The following is a 12589-nucleotide window of genomic DNA, read 5'->3' as shown; positions in this document are numbered from 1 at the left end:
AATTGCAGATGAGAAAGGACTATTGACTGGGAAGCAACACCGTTAATTGGGAGGGAGGGATAGAGCAGCGGTTGTTAGTTTAAGGATTGGGAGGGATCTAGATGAGAAGATAAGAAGCAGGGTTTTTTGGTCCTATATCTCATTCAAACTCTTATTTCATCTGAATGATTCAGGGCTTCAAGTTTTCATTCAGATGTAATACTTGAAGTTGCCAAATGCTATATATCTAAGTGATTCAAATATTCACATCTGAATGGTACCATTAAGAGGTAAACAAAAACCCCCTTAGTAACATCTTGTTACAGTAAATCTAGGAAGTCAATTATGATTATCCATAAAGTGAAACCTCTTGAAAAGCATCTATGCAGACTGCACCTTTCACGGAAAAGGTGATTTCCCAGGAAGCTCTCAGACTGCTTATAACAGGAGTTAGCCTTCCCAGGGAAGCTCTCAGACTGCTTACAAAAGGAGTCTCACACATATGGTATTTCTCATTCCAACTCTCTTACTATATTCTTACTCTCTCCCTCTCTCTAGAATATTACCCTCGGTCCCTTCTAACTAGTTTTTTTCGTGTCGCAGGTATAAGCTAGAAGTTGACAAGCTGACCCTTAGAAGCGCCTTTCTTTTGGTCGCTTCTACACCAAGTTCCAAGCTTCTTATAATATGATTTTATTTTCAACATTAAAAATGGTTTCAAAAGTTTTCCAATCATAGCTTGTTTGGACTTATATATCTTCGGCTTGATATATAAAAGTCTTCTTGGTAGCCAGAACCAATACATTAGCCTATCATTTTTTTAGAAACATCACATTGTTAGACGTTAGTGCTTAGGTCTTGTGTTGTAGGTCTTGATAGCTAGTGATTTGGGATGTACGTTAACGTTTAGAATATATAAAACACTTATGCGCTACATAAGTTATGCGCCGTATATCTTATACGCTGCCTAAGTTCCAAACAGTCTACATATAGTTTGTTTGGTGTTTATGTTCATTTGGTACCTGGACCTTCTGGTTCCTTTGGTCCAAGATGCACCTATGCTTAATATTGTCATATCTTTTGTACCGTCATTGCTATCAATGAATAAAAAAAGAGATTAAAGAGAAGTTCTTTGTGTTTTTCACCTTGTTATGTTTTGCGCACATAACATTGTAGGGTAGATCTCATTGTGGATGCTTTTACACGTCTATCTAACGATCCTTCATGAACTTTAAATCGGTATCAGAGCCATTTGGCTCATGATCTACTTTGAAAAGCTCAAATTCATCTCTTTTCTACGCATATTTGATCATTCTAGAAGATTTAGCCGTTCAAACCTCACCAAAACTTCACTAATTGTTATAATGTTGGTGTTGAACAAACATACTCAAAAGTCAGATCATTTCATCTTCGTTTTCCCCACAAAAAATTGTCAAAAACTATCAAGTCAGCTTATACGGCACATAAGTCATGAGGCGCATAACTTACACGCTGTATAACACATTTTAACTACTTACACGACGCGTAACTCCAACGTATAACATATACGCGGTGTAAGTCCCTCTCCGTATAACTTACACGCTGAAAGATTCAACGCATAAGTACTTACACGCCGTGTAAGTTATTTTGGTTCAAACTTACTTATGCGGCGCATAAGTTATGTGATGCATACAGACTTACATGATGAAATTTGAACATATGCGTTATTGTCGCTTATACGCTGCAAATACTTATACGTTGATGATTCAAACTTGAATTTTGGAGAGAAGATATGGGATTAGGTTCATGTGGTTATTCCCATGTGATTGGATTGTGATAACATTATGGATTTAAGATTTTTGATATGATTTCCCATGTGATTGGTTATTAGAGAGTTGATGAATCAAACACAATAAGCATAAATGTCTAATAAAGGTGTGTTCTGTGATTCATTATTGAAGATAGTATGTGGGTGATTGGAATGAGATAGTAGTGAAATGGTTGTTGATGTTGGACTCATGAAAAATAGAAGACCTGATCTTAAAGCCGATAAGGAAAGTCTTAAATGTGAAATTAGTTTGAAGAGGATCGGGAAAGCATATTGTTCAAAGGGTCTTTTCGTCTTGATGATTGAGTTGTTAGTTGACCTAAAATCCAAGCGGGAGATTGTTGATGCACAAAATGTCTATTTGCTTAGATTTAACAAGACTAAGCAACATCTAAGGGGGAGATTGTTAGTGCATAATGTCTAGTGCTTAGGTCTTGTGTTGTAGGTCTTGATAGCTAGTGTTTTGCAATGTATGTTAACGTTTAGAACATGTAAAACACTTATGCTGCATATGTTCTAAACAGCCTATATATAGGCTGCTTAGTGTTTGTGTTCATTTGGTTCGTGGACCTTCTGGTTCCTTTGGTCCAAGATGTACCTATGCTAAATATTGTCATATTTTTTGTACCTTCACTGCTATCGATGAATAAAAGAAGAGATTAAAGAGTAGTTCTTTGTGTTTTTCACATTGTTATGTTTTTCGCACACAACATTGTAGGGTAGATCTCATCGTGGATGCTCTTACACCTCTATATAACGATCCTTCATGAACTTTTATATACCCAAGCAAGTCATGGGATTCCTTCTCAAGAATTTTTTATTGAACCTCAAATGTTTTCAAACCCATCTGGTGCAAGTTCTAGTTCATTTTCTCATCCCTCCCCACCTAATGTTAATATGAAGGAAGCAGAACAACATTTTGCTTTCATGGGCGCTTTCATGACCTCATATGAGCAACTGGTGGGAAGTAAAGTTGCTACGCGTGACTTGCTGATGAAGATTATGATTGTAACACCCCAGCTTAAGTGGAAATGCCCGAGTGTGACGTACAGATTTTTCAAAACACATGTGACACTATTAAGCGACAATATTATCATTAATTCATTCATACTTCAATTACACAAGTTCAAATAAAGAAAATAAATTCAATAAAATAAAAATAGAAGCAACTTGTCCATTATTTTTGTAACCTAATTTTAGTGTCTTCTTTGTACTTCAACCTTCTAATAATTGTACATGTAGCATGTATATAAAATAAAAGGTCAACTAACAAGTAATTGGTGAGAATCATACAGTTTGATATAAATACATAAGAAATCATACAATTCTATGAACATGTGTAACAACGTAAGCAAGGTTCTTTCCAGTTGGTAACAACCAACGTACTCAGATAAACGCATAACGCAAGCAAGGTGCATTCCAGTTGGGGACAACCAACATACTTGGATAAACGCACAACGCAAGCAAGGTCCTTTCTAGTTGGTAACAACCAACGTACTCGGATAAACGCACAACGCAAGTAAGCAAATAAAGAGACAAGTCCATGATGCGAATTGTAGTTTGAATAAAGTATACTAAGTAATTGTTTGAGTAGGATATACATGCTACCCCTAAAATGTAAAAACATTTAAAAAGGGGGTGTGAGAAACTTACTTTAGAAATTGAAGAGGAAATAAAGATAAAACCGAAATGTGTTAAAGGAACAGAAACGAACGATCCACATGAATTATAAATAAAAATCAATACGAAAATTTAAAAACTAATCTAATGAGATTATTAGAGTTAATTATTGTATAATTTTTTTGGGAAATATACATTATTTTATTATAATTTTTATTATTTTAAGGCACAGATTATTTTAATATTATTTTTAAGCTTAACAGAATTTATCGATTTGTATTATTTTAATATTATAACTAACGCTATTATGAGACTTACGGTATTTACAAGGCCCGAATTTTATCTCAAAAAAGATATTTATGTTATTGGATTAAAACTAATGAATTATAATCTAATGAATTATGGTTACAGATTAACATTTAACGATTTAAAAGCTAACGAATTTAAAACTAATGGATTAAGGTTTATGAATTATAATCTAACGGTTTAAAGTTTACGAATTATAAGCTAACGGATTGAAGTTTAACGAATTCAAGTTCAACGACTTAAAATTAACTAATTAACGTTTAACGAATTAAAAGCTAATGAATTAAAGTAACAGAAATAAAACTAATTTTGACGATTTAACGGAAAGGAAAGTTAGGTTTTAGTTCAAAATAATAAATTATAGTTTACAAAAATTTTATTTAGATTAAAAATAATTTTATTTTATTTATAATAATTTTTAACAATTTAATAATTTATAAAACCTTAATATAATATTAAAAAATAATGTCCAGACCCGGGTTCGAACAAAAAATTTATAAAACCTTAATATTAACATAATATTAAACCTTAATAAAACCTTAAATGATTTAAAAGATGAACAAAAAAATAATGTCCACACCCGGGTCCTTTGGACCACATCAAGGTAGTTTAACCAGTTGAGTAAGACTATCTGTTAGTTTATGGATAGAACAAAAAATATATAAGTAAACTTTCAAGTTCATCTTCCTTATTACAAAACCCTAGAATTAAAATATGACAATTCGTTCTACTGTTAAGCTTTGATGGTAAACGGAGCTCGCCAGAGAAATGAACTTGAATAAACTAATTCATGATTTTTGAGAGAATTTTAGATGAAAAAGATGTTTGAGCAAGTTTAGACGAAGGATTAGGTCCTATTTATACCATCAATTGGATCATGTGATGATTATTGATCTTAATTGTGTTTTGAAATATAATCCGGCCATTCTAAGATTTATTTGACCATAATGTATTGTTGTAATCAACGTATTTTTGACGATGATTACACGTTTGCCGTTACGGTCTAAGTATGTTACGTGATTTAATTGAGTTAATTCGCGTGTTACAAGGGTTTTTGAGGCTTGGTCAGCGTCGAAACAGTGACCGTCGGAAAACCGTGATTCTAGGGGGGGGGGGGCCTGGTTTAGGGTTTTAATATTGTAAGAATATAATTTAAATACATTTTTCACTTTAAGTACATGTAGTTTCTAGATACGTTAAAATTGAAATTAAACTATAATTACAATTTGAACCTCGTACTTTGAAATGTTTTAAGATAAAAAAGATTAAGGTAGTGTTTGTTATGGAGCAATGGAAGGTGGAATGTAATAAGCCATTCCAAAGGAATGAAAAAAAACATGTTTGGTTACCATGCATGAATGGAATGGATGATTCCAAATGGAATGAAACTCCTTCCATTTTTAGGATTTTCATTCCTTTGGGTATGGGTGTTTTTTTTCCATTCCTTCAAGGAATGAAAAAGTCAAAAAGTCAACATTATCATTACTATTATAAAATTATAATTATATTATTATTATTATTATTATTATTATTATTATTATTATTATTATTTTCTAATTATAGTTATTATATTATCATTGTCGTTTTGTATATAATAATATAACTATTATTATATTAGAACTATTACTACATTATCAATATATTTTATTTTTAAATTAGATGAGTTAACATTTCACAACGCATATACAGTTTAACGATCTCGTTGCAGCACTAGGTCCTCAAAATACTTATTATGAATATTCATTTATTATTAATATTATTTATTTATTCTTTATTATTATTACTAATAAAATATTAATAATGATAAAGTGATTAATCATTCCATTCTTACAAGGTAACCAAACATGACAATGGAATGGTAATGATCCATTTCATTCCTTTTTCCATTCCATTACCACGTCCATTCCATTCCCTCATCTATTCCATTACCCCGTATCAAACATACCCTAAAAATAATTTACACATTGGATCCCGAACTTTGAAAAATAACAAGTTATGAAACTTGGATGTTAGTTATATTATACTCGGATAGTTTGCATGCAGATTAACTTAATAAAACTCTAAATCCCAAGGTTCGTTACTCGAACAACATGAATACAAAACGAATGAACAATAACTTAAATTCTAGTGAATATCATATTAACGACAAACATCAAACACGAATATAATGAAACAATGAAATGAGTTGGTTTAACGAATACAAGTGCAAACTCAAATGAACGTTAACGAATGCCACATGAAACGAAACTTGAGAATATATATATAAATATATAAGCAAAACCAAAAACTCGAAATCGGTCGTTTTTGGGTTTGAAAAGTAACTAATGTTACAGGATTCACAACTTTTAAAAATTTCATTTTGAAATTAAGAATAAAATAAAATTTAAAAAAACAACTAATACAAGGAGTTGTAAAAATTTTAACGATTATATATACATAACTAAATAAAAACAATAACGTTGATCTTTGAATGACCCGAAAGATGTCACAAATGGGATATATGATAAGGACACTTATATATAGGATGTACCAGTGGCGTATCCACCATGCCCTTATCATACTACATTTTCCCCATCTTTCAAAATCATTCCAGGTTTTGAGTTATCGCACTCAACCGGACTTATTATGTCTTCCAAGCGAGGACTTGAATAATTATGTGTCGACCCCTAATTACCTTTATTGTTGGATGGTCCACATGATCTGTCCTCCTACAAAAAAGATTGTTATTTGGAACTGAAAAATTAGTCTTTGATGCTCCCTAATCAATACTTAATAGTTATTGGGACTATTTTGCCAGTCCCCGACTAGTACTTGATACTAGCTTTAGAGACTAAAAGCCAGTCTCCGTTGTGTGACATCAACAGGGGCCAACAGTTAGTCTTTGATACATAAAATTTCAGTCCTTAATATATTCACCGGTATCACGTCATTTCAGTTCCTAATACATTTCTTCAGAGACTGTAAATCAGTCTCAGATACAATAATATTTTAGTTCATAATTGTAACAACTCGGTTTTTCCACGTACTAATTTATATCTGTTACCCGACCCGTTTTATGTTCAGGAAATTTTATCACTGAAAAATATCGCGTTTATCGAGTAATTATTAAAATTTTATTGGTTTATTATATTTATTTAATATATATATATATATAACTTTGAAAAATATACATTTTTAACCCAAAACTAAACTTAAATCCCTTATTGTTTCTATCTCAAATCTCCAAGGACTACACTGCAATTTCTGCATATTATTTTTATATCTCTTTGGTCCCTTACCCGTTAACCCATGGTTCGGACCCGTATACCCACATCGTGACCCGTTTAGCTAGCTTGAGCCACAATTGTCGTTCTAAACTAGGAATTTAATCATGTTTGTGATTGCTCTTACCATTATCAGCCTAACCGCCACCGCTAATTAGGAAACAAGATCCAATATGACGCGTATTGATATATTTGATAAACCGTCTTGACCTAAATCGATTATATAACGTAAGATTGATCATAACTCAATTCCTCGCGTCTGCACACCTCTAGACCCAGCGCCAACTGAACCCCCTTGGTTAATTGGATTATTGACATCTCTTTATACCTCGTTCGTCGTCGTCATTGGCTGGCTCTGTTGAATCAGTTTGACCTGTGTTTAATCATCGAATTAGGTAATAAATTATATGTTTGAATTCGTCTCAGTACGCTTTACAATAGCCCTAACATCAATTTATCAAACGGTTAACGGATTGATCACTTGATTATCTAGGGTTCTTGTTTGTAATCTGAGTTGTTTATAAGTTATCGGTTCAACGTAATAACAAACTAAACCCCCTAGCCCAGTGGCAAAGGGTATGTGCGTTATTACAATTTAAATACACTATTTATTCAATATTTATACAACACCAACATTTGAACTAGTTGTTTTCCGAGTCCTTGTTAAAAACCATATATGAATATATGTATGAATATGTAATAAGTATAAAAATTAATTTTAATAAGGTTTTAATCTGAAATATATATTTATTGTAAACTCGTTAATTAAAGTACTAAAAGTATGAGTTTAAGTATCTTATAAAAGATCATATTTTATGTGAATATTATTATCTATTAATTACCCTTTATTATTTACAATATGTATTTAAAAGGAAATCTCTTCTAATGGTGAAAATATATATGAATACATTAAATGTATGTTTAGTTTGAAATAGTTATTTAAAACAAACCTCTTTATATAATCTATGGAAAATTGTAAATACTTAGTTATTTAAGTATTTTGTTGATAATTATAAATTTATTAAAGATATGCTATTTATTATAAAATTGATAATAAGTCTAAGTAGTATTTAACTTTCGAAAGCATAAACTCGATCATCAAATCTCGAGTCTCTATCTAGTTTTAGCTTCGTTGTTGAATTCATATTTATTTATGTAATTATTGAAAATTAGGATTCTCGTCGGTACTTCCCGAAGAGCGTGATTATCACTTTCTTGTTATATTCATTCCCGTTTGGCTTATTTGATTAGGTGAGTTTATCATTCTCCTATTTTTCCAACTTTTCTAAACGTTTTGGGGCATATGCGTATCTATCCGTATTTCCTACTATATATATTAAACAAATGCATACGTGTAATTGTGAGTGACTTAATCAAATATACGTGTTATATACTTACTTGTGTTAATATTCATTCATTCATTCGTATATTGTGTTAATATTCATTCATTCTTATATTCGGAGAGGTCCATCGTATTCCCATGTATTGGGTGCTCATGCTATTGACCAACGCCCGATTCGCTTGGCAACGGTCTCATTACTTGTTTATGGTTTGATTCATTCACCGCATTTACTATGTTATGCTTATTTATATTGACATGCAAAACTGGTGATATTCTCACTCAACTTTATGTTGACAAACTCTGTTTTCTATGCATATGCAGGTTGCTTGAATGGAAGTATGGATATTTGGTCAAGACCATAGGTTATAATGAAGAAAATCGTTAAATCATGTTTATAATCATTTACTTGAATTGTTTTGTAATGTTTGTAAACTTGTGTGTATATTTAAAATAAAATAATTAATTAGATATTGTCACTTTTATATTATGATATTATCTTCGAGATGTGAGCAATCGGATCACGTCCCGACATTTCCGCCTTAGGTTGGGGTGTGACAGATTGGTATCAGAGTCGAAGGTTATAAGATAGATCGTTAGAAATTGTCCTAGTCATATGTTAGGACTCTATACGTGCTTATCTGAACTGCCTTATGTGCTATTTAATTGCTTGCAGCTTGCTTAGATTAATTATTATATTATATTCATCTTATTTATTGATTGCATGCACACACAACTTCCGAGGTTATGCCTCACATTCAAAATATTTTTCTAAATCTTTTATTTTGGTAGATTATCTTTTATTTTGGGAAATTCCTTAAGAATTCTCGTCTTTTGTTTTTGCTTTTTCACCTTGAAGCATGGGGGTATGACAAATGTCTTACAACCATAACTTTAAGTGGTACCCGTAACCGGCTAAACGGTTGCGTGGTAAACGTAATCGGCTAAACGGTTACACACAAAAATTGATTTTTTATTATTTTTAAAATATTTGATTCGTTGATTCGATATTTAGTTAGGTCGGTTAAATACCATGTAAAGCTCATGGTCCGAACAACTCCATTGATTCGATAATTCGTTAATTAGTTGGGTAAGTTAAATGCCATTTACACGCTTATGAACTGACCAACTTAATTGTTTGTTACTCGTTGTTTGAATTGGGCCAACAAATTGCCATGGAACGCACATGGGAGGCCAATTCACAAACTTTATGTTGCTTATATAGTTAGCCATTCAAATTGCCATGGAAAGCTCATGGGAGGTGAACTTGTTTGATATGTTTGGTTATTTTATTCTTGGAAAATTTTATAAGCATTGTTTATTTACTTAATTGCCTCAAACTTATACAAATTATTTTAAATCTCGACTCGCCCTCGAGTCTTCACTAGCACAATATACAGTAGAAACTCTATAAAATAATACACTTGGGACCACCAAAATTTATTAATTAAAAGAGTTATTAATTAATCGATAAATTAATAATTATTAATTTATATATTAATTAATATTTTATTAATTTATAGTAGAACGTTCTGACTCACCTAGAAGAAAATGTAGTTGCACAGTTGTTGACTGATGAAGAAATTATTGAAAGCGTTATTGGAATTAATAAAGATGATATCGATGAAGAAGATGATGAAAGTTCTACAATGGAGCCCCCTTCGCGAAACGAAGCTATTAAAGCGGCAATCACATTGAACAATTTCTTGTTGAGCTATTAGAAAACAACACCAGAAGTTCTTACCATGCTAAGGAAAGTTAGAGACGAGATTCAAGGGGAAATTAATTTCAACAAAAAATAAAAGACAATTGAGTCATTTTTCAAGAAACCTTCATAAATCATTCATGTAATATGCTATATATAAGGAATTATTAATTTATATTTTATATGGGGTCTAAAGAAATTATCAAAAATGTACTATCTTATAATTTTAGCGAATTATTAATTTAGCACCCTATCCCCGAGTCTGGACCGGCAAAAAATATTATCTTAGAGAGTTTATTAAATAATCAAGTATTAATTTATCGAGTTTCTACTGTACATACACATACATACACATACGCATCTCTATTATTCCACATCAACACATTCCCACAACTTACCCACCATCTTACACATTTTCATTGTTGATCCTCGTAGAATGTCTTCTCAATCTCATCGTCGTAATAATCGTCGTTCGTCGACCCCTCATGATCGCCGTTTGGCTGCTAGAATCACTAAGGAGTTCACTGCTGCTTTATCCGAGGTTGTGTCCCAGCTGCAAAACATCAACTCAAATGGATCCACTACTTCGGCTACACCAAACAACTACCACTACAAGAACTTCACGAGTGCCAAACCCCCTCCTTATCTTGGCGAGGAGAATGCTACTAAGCTCCTTCGCTGGTTTGAACAAATGGAGAACAAGTTTATCCACTGCGAATGTCTGGATGACAAGCGTACTAGGTTCGCCTCGAGCATCTTTGAAGAACGAGCTCTCACTTGGTGGAACTCTTATAAAACCCTACATGGTGTTGAAGAAGTTGTGGCTATGTCTTGGGAAGAACTCAAGGAGGCAATGAAAAGAGAGTTTTGTCCCGAGCATGAACTGCAAAGGCTTAAGACGGAGTTTTGGGAGCTTAAACAAATTGGTGATGACAATTCAACCTACTCGAACCGTTTTAAGGAACTTAGCCTGCTAGTACCACACCTTGTAACTCCTTTGGCTCGTGGTATTCGAAAGTACATTCGTGGATTGCCGACGATTTTCCGTGATGCTGTGGTTAGTCGAGACCCTCTCTCAATTGAGGAAGCTATTACTCTTGTTGCTTCAGTTACGGATGACCATGTTAGAGATGGAATCCTACCTCGTAAGGATGCTAAACCTACATTTGACAACTCTAAAACTGATTCCTCAACCGATGCTAAGGCCGAACCCAAACCCACTAGTAACCCTTCTCACCACAAACGTAAATCCAATCATCAAAACTATGCTGTTAACAAAGCCAACCCACAACCCTCCAACTAAGATGCTCTTAACAAGAAGACCTATACATGACCTTTTTCGTTATGCTCAGTTTGTAACTACCATCACCTGCCTCAATCTCCATGTCGCTTGTGCACCAACTGCAACTATTATGGTCACCTTGCTAATACTTTCTATGCAGCATCCGGTACTCAAACTGTCACACCCCAACCTAAGGCGGAAGTGTCGGGGCATGATCCGATTGCTCACAGCTCGAAGATACTATCATAATATAAATGTGACAATATCTAATTAATTATTATATTTCAATTATCACACAATATCCAAATACAATAAACAGTTTAAATATACAAATATAAGCTCAAATAAAAGGTTAACTTGATTATAACCTAAGGTCTTGTCTACATGTCCAAACTTCAATCTTCAATACAAGCAACCTGCATATGCGTATAAAATGGAGTAATGTCAACATAAATTTGAGTGAGAATATCACCAGTTTTGACACAACAATATAAATAAGCATGACGTGATAAGTGCGGTAAAAATAATCAAACCAATAACAAGTATGTAGACCTTTGCCAAGCGAATCGGGCGTTGGTCACCAGCAGGAACACCCGCTATATGATTGATTGAATAGTAATCCCAATATACGATTGATTGAATGGTAACACAAGTAAGCAAGTAGCACGTATGTTTGATTAAGTCACTCACAATAACACGTATGCATTTGTTTGAATATATATATATATATATATATATATTATGAAATACGGATACGTAGGCATATACCCCCAAAACGTTTAGAAAAGTTGGTAAAATAGGGGAATGATAAACTCACCTTAGATTAACGACAAACAAATAGAAATACGAATAAGCGAGCTAACTAATAAGCGAGTCGTCCACTACACGTCAAACGATATAAGCAATTCAGAATCTGAGATTTTAGGATAAGATAATATAAATAAAAATGAACTTAATGCCGTTGGAATCGATCCAAACGGATGTCTAGAACTCCGGTAATGTTAACTTAAAGATTTAAGCGAGCTGGTATTGACCAGAATCCGAACAGCGAGTCAGAATTCGGGTTTTGGTCAGTAGCCTTAAAATTTTGTTACGAAAAGAAAAGTTATTTGGACCGAACGTTGGTTCTGACCAGAAGCATGAGAAATTGATTGGTCAAAGTTGTTGACTATTATGCCCTTAAACGGGTTTGAGTCCAATTGACCACCAAGACTCCCTCAATCGGCAAAATTGATTGAGGGCTTTTGTTCTACAGATAGAAATCTACAATATTGACAACTTACCCAAA

Source organism: Bidens hawaiensis, unplaced genomic scaffold (genome assembly GCF_021521415.1).
Source record: "Bidens hawaiensis isolate Kalapana, Puna unplaced genomic scaffold, B.hawaiensis_p1.1 tig00027765_1, whole genome shotgun sequence".
Lineage (NCBI taxonomy): Eukaryota > Viridiplantae > Streptophyta > Magnoliopsida > Asterales > Asteraceae > Bidens > Bidens hawaiensis.
Note: the sequence above shows the minus strand (reverse complement) of the source record.